Raw genomic sequence first — 14483 nt, forward strand, 5'->3', positions numbered from 1 at the left:
AAAACCTCAGGACAGCCAATCACAAATAGCCAACTAGGCTTTAAGCTATAGCCAATCAAATAATTTCCTTTCTTTGCTTCCATACCTTCAGCCTTTCTTTTTAATTGGGGTGATACTGGTTTATAAAATTATATAGACTTCAGTGTATAATTCTATAATACATCATTGAATATTGTATTGTGTGTTCACCACCCCAGTCTCCCTCCACCCAATTGATCCTCCCTCTGTCCTCTCCTCCCTCCCTTCACCCCCTTCCCTTTGGTAGTCATCATACTAGTGTCTGTGTCCATGAGGTTGTCTTTTTCTTTGGCTTAATCCCTTTACCTTTTTCACCCAGCCCCCTTCCCCTCTGACAACTGTCAGACTGTTCTCTGTATCTTTCAGTCTGTTTATGCTTTGTTAGTTTATTTTGTTCATTAAAGTCCACATATAAGTGAAATCATAAATAAATGACTCCTAATCATTTCTAGTGTGGCACCGCCAGATTAGAACTGATTATTGCTCAATTAAATTCAAAATGTTTAATATGTTTTATCTTTTAACACACATAACTTTGAAAATTAAAAAATCATAAAAACAGTGTTTTTAAGGAATGAGGCAAATTATTAACCCAGCATCATTTGTTCTAAAGCTTCTTGTTGGCAACTGCCACCTGTCCAGACATTCTGTCCAGATCTGACATGTCAGTTTGTGGACCCCAACCTGGTCCTATACCACCATTTTTAGCCACTCCAGGGCCTGGAGGACCTGGCAGACCACACTCTTGGAGTCTCTGCTAAAGTGGCTAGAAGTGACACCATTTCCCTGCCCTCCTCCCTTGAGCTTAGTCATGAAGCCAGCCTGAGCACAGTACCCTGGAGGTACTGCAGAAGCAGCTCATGTGTAGAACCAGTTTTCGTTGTAGGGAACAAGTTCTTTAAGAATTTAAAAAGTGTGCTCGTGGTCACTCAGTTGATGAATGGAAGAGCCAGGGCCTCCTCCAGGCTCTAGAGAATATTTACTCTATTTTTCTAATTGTGATAAGATATAATGAAACATAAAATTTACCATTTTAACCATGTTTCAGTTAAGTGGCAATAAGTACACCTACATTGTTGTGCAACCATCACCACTGTCCATTCCCAGAACTCTTTTCATTTTTTAAAATGGAAAATAAACAGCCTGACCATAAAGTAGCACAGTGGATAGAGCATTGCCTGGGATGCTGAGGAACCAGGTTCAAAACCCAGAGTCACCAGCCTGAGCATGGGCTCACAAGCTGGAGTGCAGTGGCTTGAGCATGGGAACATAGACATGACTCCACGGCCACTGACTTGTGACTTGAAACCCAAAGGTTGCTAGCTTGAAATCCAAAATTGCTGGCTTGAGCAAGGAGTCACTGGCTCTGCTATAGCCCCCGGGTCAAGGCACATATGAGAAAGCAATGAGCGAACAATTAAGGTGCCACAAATATGAGTTGATGCATCTCATCTCTCTCCCTTTCAGTCTGTCTGTCCCTGTTTATCTCTCTCGCTAAAAACAAACAAACAAAACAAGAAACAGACTCTTAGATACAGAGAAGAGGTTAAGGGTTGCCAGATGAGAGGGAGGGTGGGGGATTGGGTGAAAAAGGTAAAGAAATGAGAAGTACTAATTGGTAGTTACAGAATTATCACAGGGATACAACGTACAGCCTAGAAAATTTGTCAATAATATTATAAATAACTATGTATAATGCTAGCTGGGTACTAGACTTGTTGGGGGAAGGTGAGAGTCACTTTGAAAATTATACAAATATCTAACCACTCTGCTGTGCACCTAAAACTAATATAAAATGTTCTTAAATATCAACTGTAATTGAAAAGTTCTAAAAAATAATAAATTAAATAAATTTAAAAATCTGTACTCCTAGCAAGTATTAGGAATCACACAGTAATCACCTATATGAGCTTTTACTCTAAATCTGGTGAGGAAGAGCTTTTCCAGGGATATTGATTATTTTAAGCTGGTTAGTCCCCCCAGAATGTGCCACAATGGCTGCAGATTATTTCAAGCTAAAGACAAGCAAGGCCCAACAAGTTCTTTTTTTAATTAAGTGAGAGTCAGAAAGGAAGACAGATCCACATGCGACCTGACCAGCATCCACCAGGCAAGCCTCCTATATGCGATGCTCGCCCATTTGCGGCCGCTGCTCTATTGCTTGGGTTTTAGCACCTGAGGTGAGGCCATGGAGCTATCCTCAGTGCCTGGGGCCAACTTGCTTGAACCATTGAGCCATGGCTGCAGGAGAGGAAGAGAGAGAGAGGAGGAGGAGGGAGAGGGGGAGGGGCGGGGCGAAGAAGCAGGTGGGCACTTCTCCTGTGTGCCCTGATTGGGAATCGACCCAGGACTTCCACATGCCAAGCTGATGCTCTGCCGCTGAGCCAACCTGCCAGGGCCACAACAAATTCAAGAAGAGCTTTTTTCCCTCCTTACCAGCCTAAAGGTATTTAGATAGAAAAACCTGTTCATAGAAGGAAGCTGTCCTCTGTGACATGACCCAAGTGTGGCAGACAGGGAGAAATATAGAGTCTGTTAGATTCCTTTCTATGTCAGTTGTTTCTGGATGGTCCAGGAAGAATTTGTTTATCAAATGTTTGCTCTTTTTTATTTACCTGCTTTCCCTTTGAAGTCCCAGACCCCTGCCTCCTTCTTAATCCAGAATGGCATAAAAACCTCAACTGTCCTTGGGTCCCAAATTCTTATGTATATACACATGTACATATGTAGTTAAATTTGGTTATTTTCTCCTGTTAATAAGTCTCATGTTAATTTGCTTATTAGACCAGCCAGAAGAACTAAGAGAGACAAGAAGGAAATTTTTCTTCTCGTTCACAGTGGTCAGCAATGGGTATTATAATCCAATTATAAAGTAAATAAGATAAGTTAAAAATCATTGTAAGCACAAAACATTTTGCAACTTTTCACATTAATTTGCATTATCAACTACGTATACTTAAATCCCAAATGAAAGAGTCAAGTAAACTCTTCTGTATAAACCTTATTAAATGGTTGATGTGATCAGCATTTCATTCTCCTCTTAGTAAGAATTTTGGATAAATAACATATTTTGTCTTCACATTTTAAAATGTTTCCAAGTTGCTAATACAGAATTAATATTTTTAATGTTACTTATCTCTTTCCCTGAAAGATGGTCTATGCTTTTTGTATTCATGCTAGAAATATTATAGAGTTTTCTTACAAATTATGAAACAAAGATACCTTATTGTTTGACTTTCCTATTTGGTGCTGTTCGTAAAGTGTGTGCTGAATTTGGTGGTTTCCATTGCTAAGATCAGATAATAGATGTGCTGCTGTCAGCTAGGCCTCTCATACTGAAACCTCCTCTTTTGTAAAACTCATTTAGTAACCCATGTACCTGCCTCTAAAAGAATAAAATTACATTTGTATGTCTTACAGTGGTAAACCAATGAAGTAAAATTGTCTTCCTGTTTAAAAGCCTAGCTTTCTCTTTGTTGCATTCACTTCATCCTACAGGTCCTTGTCCTTTCCCAGGATATGCAGCCATTCTTCCTCTTTGTGTCTCTCACCATAAGATAAATCAAAGCAAAATAGCCACTTTTGCAAACAGCTGTCTTTCTTTCAGCCAGGCTCTTATAATGCAAACACAGTGGTGTCCTCATTCTTCAATCAGTTCTCAGACATCCTTTGGCTGGGGGAGGGGGGGGTGAAGGGGGACGGATGAACAGAAAGAGGATAGGAAGGAAATCATGACACAGATTGCAACAGATTAAAGATTTGCCTTCTTTTAGATGAATAATTCTGTTTATAAGAATCATGAAAATATTCCTACAACTTGGACATTGATCAAAGTCCTCAGAAGCAGTGGAGAGCAAAATTTGCCCCCAAAATATGTCACCTTGGCATAAGGATTATTTTAGGCTGATGAATTATAATAAACAGTAGACATAAGGAAAGCTCTGAAAACTGAGAACTTATATTTATAGGAAAATCTCCATTTATAAGAGTGCCTCCTTCTCTGTGCTTGGAAGAGGACTCTAAATTGCTAGAAATTCTTATCAATGGAGAAGGCATGGACTTAAGTCTGCATAACAACTATATCCTTGATTGGTGTGCTTTGCCTGGTAACCCCTCATAACTGGAGCCCCCCACCCTTTCCCCAACATCTTCTTTGCCCTTAGCTAGAGATAATATTTAGAGTGGTGGCTTGGGCCATTGGGGGGAGTTACTCCATTTTCCTGGGTATCTTCCATGTATATGTATGCAGGAGGTATATATGTTAGTGAACTTCTGTTAGTCTTTCATCTGTCAATCCATTTTTTTATTATAGTGGGTGTCTCAGCCAACAACCTAGAAAGGTAGAGGAAAAATTATTCTTCCTCTCCCACAGCAGAATTATTGAGATTTTGCTTAGCAATGATATGTATGAAGTATGTGTGACTTTGGGAAAGTTACATAGCTTCTCTGAGACCCATTTTCCTATGTAAAAATAAGTAACAATATTTTTTCTCTAAAGGAGGCTGTTGTCAGGTTCAGGTCCAGGGCCCCTTATCAAAACCTCAATTTGCCAGGAGAAACTTGAAGTGACGTAGCTCCAAGGAGGTTCCTGTCGTCTCCTCCCCTCACTTATCTAAACACCCTGTTGCTAGTGAGCACCCATCACCCTGTCCCAGGACTCCCCGTCAAGGCTAACCACCCAGCCAGTCTTGTTCACTAACCCTATAAAGGCTTGAATCCCCTGACACTTGGGGCTGACGCCACTAGGGTCTCAGCCTAGCTATTTGTAGATGCCCCAATAAATTGTTTTATCCCCATGCTTGGCCTGGCTTCCTCCTCAGAACGACCTAACAGATGTTGGAGTAAAAGGGATAATGAATATAAAATACTTGACCTACCTGAGTAATTGCTCGATTAAATTAACACTTATTTTGAAAGCAGAATTGAATGAAGATCTCCGAAAGACCTAGCATCTTCTCCAAATGTCTTCCAAATGAATTTGGTGAGTCCAAGATCCTTATCTATATGTATCATATTCATCACGCTCCACATTTCAACATACACACCTATTGATGTCTCAATATTTTGTGACAAGTACTTGAATTGGGGGCTTAATAAGTCCCAAAATAAAAATGTGTTTTGAAATTGAATAGGAGGAAGATAACTATATGAGAAGGGGGGTGGCACACACCTATATTAGACAGAAGTACTTGGAGGTGAGGGGACTGAAGAAGAAACAGCCCCCGGGTGTCCAAATATATACCGCACACATCAAATCTGAGGGTTCTCTAGGTGTTTGGCATCTCTCAAAATTAAATATGCATTGGATTCACTTGACAGACATTCAAGTCTACATGGATAAAAGGCAGATTTGGGGGCCTCACTCTAGACTGAGTTAGAACCTCTTGAGGGGGGAAGAGGTAGAGCCCAAAAATTGACTTTTGACAAGAACCCCCTCCTATGCTCCAAGTCCCCCCAGAGACTGGGGCCAGTAGTCCATGTACCAAACTTCAAGAAACTGTAACAACTGATGTCCCAAGTGAGCATGAGCTGTGTGCTTGCTAAATCTTGCCCATTCCTGCCTACATTTGCCTTGCTTTTCAAACTGGGCACACATGGAGGTGATCAATATTTCCTCACTGAACACTTGCAACTGCCTCCTTCCAGGTCAGAAAAACCAAGGGCCTGGTTTCTCCAGTGATCAGGCAAGTGTGTGAAATTCATTTTCACGGGAGAATACACTTTGCTTCTTCAGTGCTAAACTATGATAGGTTATAATGTGAAACTAAATGGCATTTGCCATTTTCCTACAAATAACTTGATGCTATTCTCTTTTAGTATCAAATGAATTATCATTAAAATGAATCCTGGTCACACAAACTCCCCCAAAATACCACAGTTACTATGCAATTATACATTGTTTAATTATGCTGACACTGCATAGTACTTACCACATAATTAGATAAATAGTAATTATCGTTTGAGGAACCAATAACTAAGCACAATTTGCATATGGTAAAAGTAAGAGCTGCCTTACTGGGTAAACAAGGAAAGGAGACCTTCAGTGAAGGCCTTATAATTAAGCCACTGAAGAACATCTCAAAAGTCATGGGTTTTAGATTTTATCACCTGAATAAAGAAGGAACAAAGTCAAAGAGAGAACATTTAGTGAAATGTTGATTCAGCTACCATATCATCATTTCAGGATTTAAAGCTGGCAGCATAAGTTCACCCTTTCTATTTTAAAAGTGCTAAAATCCAAGTGACTCTATATAGCTAAGGCAGGGGTCCCCAAACTGCGGCCCCCTGAGGCCATTTATCCGGCCCCCACCGCACTTCCGGAAGGGGCACCTCTTTCATTGGTGGTCAGTGAAAGGAGCACATTGACCATCTCATTAGCCAAAAGCAGGCCCATAGTTCCCATTGAAATACTGGTCAGTTTGCTGATTTAAATTTACTTGTTCTTTATTTTAAATATTGTATTTGTTCCCACTTTGTTTTGTTTTTTTTACTTTAAAATAAGATATGTGCAGTGTGCATAGGAATTTGTTCATAGTTTTTTTTATAGTCCAGCCCTCCAACAGTCTGAGGGACAGTGAACTGGCCCCCTGTGTAAAAAGTTTGGGGACCCCTGAGCTAAGGCATAGGAAGAATGCAGGAGTGAGATCATATATATTCCAGCAACTCACTGATGTACTGCCCAGATAATGTCCTGAACTGGATAAAGTGTCAGCAAAATTGGAAAAGGAAGCACTATTCTTGTGGAGAAAGTTAGGGAAAAAACAGAGAAAATGAAAGAAAGAAAAGAAAAACCAATCTCAAAGAGAAAAGCACTATTTTGACAAAATAAGAGCACAACAGTGCCCCCACCAGGGCAGTTTCATCACTCTAATAACAGCAGCTAGACAGAGGCCAGCTGTTAGATTTGGGGAGACGTGCTGTGGCTGCCAGAGTGTAACATTTTGGAGCAGGAACAGGGAGTGCTGATAGGGCCCCTGTGAGGCTGAGAACAAAGAAGTTTATGTTTGAAATTTGCCACTAAGCTAAACCCGGCCCCTGTTGCTATGCTTTGGCCCCTGTTGCTATGCTGCATGCGACCTCCCAAGCAAATAGCTAACTGCCACATCTGCTTCTGTATAATGCTTGCTCACTTAGGATATATAAGGACCTAGCTGTAAGCACCAGGCGTGACTCTCGTTTGCAGCTCCTTGTGAGTACAGTGTCTCCGGACATCTTGGGAGTTTGCCCCTGCACAGGTTAAACTGGCCAATAAAGTAACATCTAAACTCCTGAAAGTCTCCGATGTTTGTTCTCGTACCCGGTGGATGCAACATTTTTGGGGGCTTGCCCGGGATTCTCCCTCGGCGGAGTTTTGGGTCAGAGACCAGAAGGACAGCTCGAGCTGAGTAAGTATTCACGGAGGATCCTCATTTGGTTTGGCTTTTGGGCTCCGGACACACAATCCTGAGGTAGTAGGTGGAACACTGCCGGTAACCTACCCAGGGCTTTCAGAAGCAGGACACCGCTCTCTGAAATTTGGATATTTGAATTTGTTAACTTTAGGAGTGACCGGGCACATCAGGAATCCTTTTTGTGCCACGCTGTGCTGCGTTTTGTCTGAGCTCGAATGACTGAGTTGAATGTGAGAGAGACAAGTGTGTTCCTTGTGTTAATAGTGTGTGTTGCCTGTATCCTACCCTTTCTCATTATTCCTGAGTCATCTAGGATAGGACAACAGGAGTCTGTGCTGGGATCCCCGCTCGAGTGCCTGTTGAAGAATTTTTCTGATTTCCAGAAGAGAGCTCAGGGGTACAGAGGTCCGCAGCCGAGTCCAGGTTTCCTCCAGACCTTGAGCCAGCTGGAATGGCCTACATTTAATGTGGGATGGCCCACAGAGGGCACTTTTGACCTTTCAACTTTGTTTGCTGTCAGAGCCAAAGTCTATAAGGCTCCCCACCCAGACCAATACCTGTATTTGGATGTATGGGTAGATACAGCCATTTTGCCTCCTTTTCTGGGAGGTGCAGCCATTTTGCCTCTTTCTCTGGGAGGAGCAGCCATTTTGCCTCTCCAGGAGGTGCCACCGGCACCAGATGCTGGCCCACGGGCACCTCCTCACCTCATCTATGTGCCTTTTTCCACTAGTGAATTATACAATTGGAAACATCAGAATCCCCCGTTTTCCGAGAATCCTCAGGGACTAATATCTCTCCTTAAGACCATTTTTAGGACCCATGAGCCCACATGGGATGATTGTCAGCAGATTTTACAAACCCTCTTCACTTCAGAAGAAAGGGAAAGAATAATAAAGAGAAGCTGCTAAGGCGGTATTGGGAGAAGAAAGGGAAACTCGGGAGGGAAGAAGGGAAATAGAAGATGTTCTCCCATCTCAACCTCCTACCTGGGACCCTAATAGCACTGGGGGAAGGGACACGCTCCTCCAGTATCGCCGGGCTCTGTTGAGGGGGCTCAAGGCAGCAGCTAGAAAGCCAACCAACTTTAGCAAGGTAAGTGAAGTCATCCAGGGAAGAGAGGAATCCCCAGCAGCCTTTCTAGAAATACTCATAGAGGCTTATAGAGTATATACCCCTCTAGATCCTGAGGCAGAAGAGAACAGAAGACTAGTAAATATAGCCTTTGTGACTCAGGCCGCTTCAGATATTAGGAATAAGCTTCAGAAGATAGAGGGATTTGAAGGAGAGAATAGGAGTAAGCTATTAGAAATAGCCCAGAAAGTATATATTAACAGGGATGATTCGGAGGTCAGAAGAGCAAAGGAGGTAGCCAAGATCCTGATTGCTGCTCAGAAACCTCCCCCCAAAGGAAAAGGGGGATAGAGGAAGGGCCAAGGACAGCGAATAGACAAGGATCAATGTGCCTATTGCAAGGAGAAAGGACACTGGAAGAGAGAGTGCCCAAAGTTGAGGGCCGACAGCCAGAGGCCAAAACAAGCCCCAGAGGTCTTGCTTTAAATCTTAGACTGACGGGGCTAGGGCTTCATTCCCGTCGGCTCCCAGGAGCCCATGGTCACCTTAACAGTCAAAGGAAAACCATTAGACTTCCTAGTCGACACGGGAGCCACCTATTCAGTCCTAAAGAAACCACAGCACCAGATGCAGAAGGCAACTACTAAGATAATGGGGACAATGGGCAAAGCAGAAGCCTACCCATGGGCCACCACAAGAATTACTGACTTAGGTCGAGGCACCATCACCCACTCTTTCCTAGTCATTCCAGACTGCCCTTACCCACTGCTTAGAAGGGACTTATTGCAGAAACTTCAGGCCACCATAACCTTCCGATGGGAGGAAAGCCCTATGGGGAACAAAGAGGCAGGGGTCAGCATGGAAGTAACTGTCCCACTGTCTGAAGAACACTTACCTGCCACCATCCTAGAAGGTAAGGAGGCTGAGGAAGGGGTTCCAGACACCCTGCATGCCCAGGTACCTGAGGTTTGGGCAGAAACCAACCCCCAAGGTTTGGCCGCTCACCAACCACCTGTCCTGGTGCAACTGCTTAGCACTGCTAGACTGGTTAGGATCAGGCAGTACCCAGTCCCAGCCTGAGCTAGACAGGGAATCACCCGGCACTTGCAACGCCTACTAGAGGCAGGCATCCTCCGAAGGTGCCAATCAGCCTGGAACACCCCGTTGCTTCCCGTCCAGAAACCAGGGAGACAAGACTATCATCTGATCCAGGACTTGCGGGAGGTGAATGCGCAGATAGAGACTATTCATCCCACTGTGCCCAACCCGTATACCTTACTGAGCTCATTGCCCCCAACTCATACCTATTATTCTGTCCTGGATTTGAAGGATGCCTTCTTTTGTATTCCCCTGGCGCCTCAGAGCCAAGAGATCTTTGCCTTTGAATAGAATGACTCAGATAATAGACAGATGGGGCAGTTCACTTGGACCAGACTACCACAAGGGTTTAAGAATTCCCCCACCATTTTTAATGAAGCCCTCAGCAAAGATCTGCAGGTTTTCCGCTCCTCCCATCCATCGATCGTACTGCTCCAGTATGTGGATGACATCCTCATAGCTGCCAAGGACGAAGGAGAGTGTGAGGAAGCTACCTCAGACCTGCTACAAGATCTCGGGTGAATGGGGTATCGAGTCTCCGCCAAGAAGGCCCAGATTGTGACGCAAACTGTAAGTTATTTGGGGTATAACTTACAGGGAGGGCAAAGGACATTGTCCAGCCAGCGAATTCAGACGGTCTTGCAGATCCCCAAGCCTACTAACAAGAGGCAGGTACGAGAATTCCTAGGTGCAGTAGGATACTGCTGACTGTGAATATTGGGCTTTGCAGAACTAGCTAAACCCCTACACGAACTAACCAGGGGTAAGGAAGAGCAGTTCACATAGACAGATAAGGAGAAGCAAGCAGTCCAAGAGCTTAAAGAGGCCCTAGTGACTGCCCCAGCTTTGGCCCTGCCAGATCTAGCCAAACCCTTTCAGCTATTTATAGCAGAAAAGGGAGGGGTAGCTTTAGGGGTATGAGCCAAGAACTTGGGCTGTAGAAGAGGCCTGTCACCTATCTGTCCAAGAAACTTGATCCTGTAGCCTCGGGATGGCCAACACATCTGAGGGCACTTACTGCCACCTCCATACTAGTCAAGGAGGCTAGTAAATTAACTTCAGGGCAGGACATCAAAGTCATTAGGGAACACTATGTAGAGCAAGTGCTACGAGCACCTCCTGGCTATCTAATGCACAGCTATCGCAGTATCAGGCTCAGCTGCTGAACCTTCCATCTGTTCAGTTCCTCAAAACTGCTGCCCTGAACCCAGCAACCCTGTTGCCAATACCGGACTCCACTTTGGTCCATAGTTGCAAACAAATCCTTGACACAGTGACTGGCTCCTGCCCAGACTTAAGGGATCAAGCATACGGGAAGGCAGACCTGACCCTCTTTACTGATGGGAGCAGTTTTATTAAGGATGGACAGTGACATGCAGGGGCAGCAGTGACCACAGAAAATAAGGTCCTGTGGCAGAAAGCACTGCCTGCAGGAACACCTGCACAAAGGGCGGAGCTAATAGGACTAACCCAAGCCTTACAGATAGCAGAGGGAAAAGTTGCCGATATCTATACTGACAGCCGGTATGCATTTGCCACTGCCCTTGTCCACAGAGCCATATACAAGGAGAGAGGCTTACTGACAGCAGGGGGAAAAGACATTAAAAATCGCAATGAAATTCTTGCCCTCCTAAACGCCATTTGGCTACCTACCAAAGTTGCCATCATTCACTGCAAAGGACACCAGAGAGGGGACTCTCCTATTGTAAAGGGTAACAACCTAGCAGACTCAGCTGAAAGAGAGGCAGCCACTGGGCCACCGAGAAAGCCTTCTGCCACTGCTGCCTAAGCCAACGCTACCTCCGGATCCTAGATATTCCCCAGAAGAAGAGCAGGAAGGGATGCAGTTGAAAGGGAAGAAAAATCAGCAGGGATAGATAGAGCTTCCTGACTCCCGGCTCTATTTATCCCAGGGAATAGTAAGAGAAATAGTAGGAGATATTCATACTAGTACTCATCTAGGACAAAACAAGCTAGAACAACTTATCAGGAAGTATTATGTAGGGCCCAACATCAGGGATATTGTCCACTCCATTGTCTCGAGGTGCAGCATCTGTGCCAGAGTAAATGCACAGAATAAAAAGCTACCCCCCCCCTTTGTGAGGTATCTGGAGAAAACTCCAGGAGAACTGTAGGAAATAGATTTCACAGAGATGACCCCTAGGAAGTCAGGTTATAAGTATCTATTAGTATTAGTAGACACCTTCTCAGGATAGGTGAAAGCATTCCCCACGCGAGGAGAGGCTGCTTCCACAGTCTGCAAAGTCTTATTAAGGGAAATCATACCTACAATAGATATAGCATTCCCCTAGCCCTAGGATCAGACAATAGACCTGCATTCATATCCAGGATATCTCAAGAATTATCCACTAAGTTAGGTATTAATTAGAAATTGCATTGCATTTATAGGCCCCAAAGTTCAGGACAGGTAGAAAGAATGAACAGGAATCTGAAGGAAACTATAATTAAGCTGAGAGGGGAGACCGGCGAAAACTGGGTTGAGCTCCTCCCTTTTGCCTTTTTAGAACCAGATGTACCCCCTATCTCAATAAATGGACCCCTTATGAAATCTTATTTGGGCAACCTGTGTCCCTTGTACCTCAATTGACCAGAAGGGAACTAGAGATTTCTAATCATAATTTCCTCAAGTCCTTGCAGGCCCTGCAACACATCAGAAGTGAGGTGCAGGCCCTCCAGAGATCAGCCCAATCGAATGCGGAACACAGCTCCCGACTACTGGAGCCACCGGAGCCTGGACAGTAGGTGTGGATTCTCAACCACAGAGGGGGCAACCTTAAGCCGCGGTAGAATAGAACGTTCCAGGTGACCCTGAGTACACCCACAGCTATTAAGATAGCTGAAAAGCCCTACTGGATCCACCTCTCCCACGTGAAGCCGGCCCAACCACCCAACGAAGGATCTCGGAGATGGCAAGTCAAGCAGACCCCTGGAGAGCCTCTAAAGCTCACTTTCTCCTCCACTTAGGACTAATAACTTTTTATTGTTTACTTAGTAAGGGACTAGAGTTGCAGGAATAGGTTTTAATCAGGACAGCAGATAGCACAGTTATAGCACAGAATAACACCTAGGAAAGGAACCTGCTACCTCCTGGCAAATTTCACCTTAGGTAATTCCAATTACAGTGACTATTGCCTTAACCAAGAAACCCTACCTGCCACCCTAGAGGGCCCAAAAGTAACGAAGGCACCTGAAGGACTATAGTTTGTGTGCACTCAAGGTATCTTCAAGTGTATAGTCCCCACTCATCCTGAACTTTGTGTAAGTGCTTATATTATTCCACAGGTATATCTGTATGGGGGAAACCCCAAATTTCTTGTTGCTCCCCCGAGGCGGGCAAAACGAGCTCCACTCCTTACTCCTATCATAGCTACCATAGGAATTGTAGGGTCAGCAGCAGTAGGGACAGCATCCCTCATTCAAGGGGAACTTACCCTCAGACAGCTATCCAAGACATTCTCCAAAGATATTACGCTTCTCCAAAACCAGGTAATATACCTCGAGAAGCAAATAGACTCCCTAGCCGAGGTAGCCCTTCAGAATAGGAGAGGGCTAGACCTCCCCCTCCTTGAGCAAGGAGGACTGTGTGCTGCTTTAAGAGAAGAATGTTGTTTTTATGCTAACCACTCTTGAGTAATTAGAGAGAATATCAAGATACTTGCAAACAGATTAAAGAATAGGAACCTAGAAGAAGACAGCCCTAGCTAGTATGCCTCTATGTTCAAGACTTCTCCTTGGTTAACTACTCTCATATCTGCAATTGCTGGACCCCTCCTATTATTCTTATTGGCTCTTACCTTTGGACCAATAATCCTTAATAAGCTCCTTGCATTCATAAAGAAGAGGGTAGATGTAAAAAAGTTAATGGTTCTGTCCCAACCTTACACCATTCTCCCCACTGATGAAGAATCAAGGTTTGATTTATGCCCAAAAGAGATGGGGGGATGTTAGATTCGGGGAGGTGTGCTGTGGCTGCCAGAGTGTAACATTTTGGAGCAGGAACAGGGAATGCTGATAGGGCCCTGCTGTGGCTGCCAGAGTGTAACTATTGAAGGAGCAGGAACAGGGAGTGCTGATAGGGCCCCTGTGAGGCTGAGAACAAAGAAGTTTATGTTTAAAATTTGCCACTAAGCTAAACCCGGCCCCTGTTGCTATGCTTCGACCCCTGTTGCTATGCTGCATGCGACCTCCCTAGTGAATAGCTAACTGCCACATCTGCTTCTGTATAATGCTTGCTCACTTAGAATATATAAGGACCTACCTGTAAATACCAGGTGCGACTCTCGTTTGCAGCTCCTTGTGAGTACGGTGTCTCCGGACATCTTGGGAGTTCGCCCCTGCACAGGTTAAACTGGCCAATAAAGTAACATCTAAACTCCTGAAAGTCTTTGACGTTTGTTCTCGTACCCGGTGGATGCAACACCAGTTAAAGATGTAGACCTGGGGAACTAGACTGGAAGAGAAGTCTCCCAAAGGAAGCATCATGGAAATAAATAAATAAATAAATAGGAGAAATTAACAGCCCTGTATGTCCATCCCCACCCCATATCCCACAGACAAGTCTTAACCAACCCTATAAAGGAATACCTTAAATGCCACACTGATTGGCAGCATGATTTATAATGCTAATTTAGAAAACAGTTTGTCATTTTCTCTCATAGTTTTTTTTTTACAGGATATTTCATGCTAATAAATTGTGAATTACTCCCAGCTACTCTTTCTTCCATAGAAATATGTCCTTAGAATCACAATACAGTATTGTAGAATCAGAAAAGACTCTAATTTCCAAATAATACAGCATGACTTTCCCTTGTCTTTGAACCTTAGGTGCAAGAAAGTGAGTTAATTATATTCCTCAGTTCATAGCATTGTAAAGCCTCTCTC

At 44.0% G+C, this 14483-nt stretch overlaps 1 protein-coding gene and 1 pseudogene across 2 annotated transcripts in view; both read right to left on the reverse strand.

The window, feature by feature from the left end:
* TAFA2 (TAFA chemokine like family member 2) overlaps positions 1-14483 on the reverse strand; it is a 574649-nt gene that overhangs the window by 312125 nt on the left and 248041 nt on the right. The window lies entirely within an intron of this gene.
* Positions 1-14483, reverse strand: part of LOC136323760 (Y-box-binding protein 1-like) — a 67271-nt pseudogene that overhangs the window by 46854 nt on the left and 5934 nt on the right.

The sequence above is a fragment of the Saccopteryx bilineata genome, chromosome 2 (assembly GCF_036850765.1).
Source record: "Saccopteryx bilineata isolate mSacBil1 chromosome 2, mSacBil1_pri_phased_curated, whole genome shotgun sequence".
NCBI classification, from domain to species: Eukaryota; Metazoa; Chordata; class Mammalia; order Chiroptera; family Emballonuridae; genus Saccopteryx; species Saccopteryx bilineata.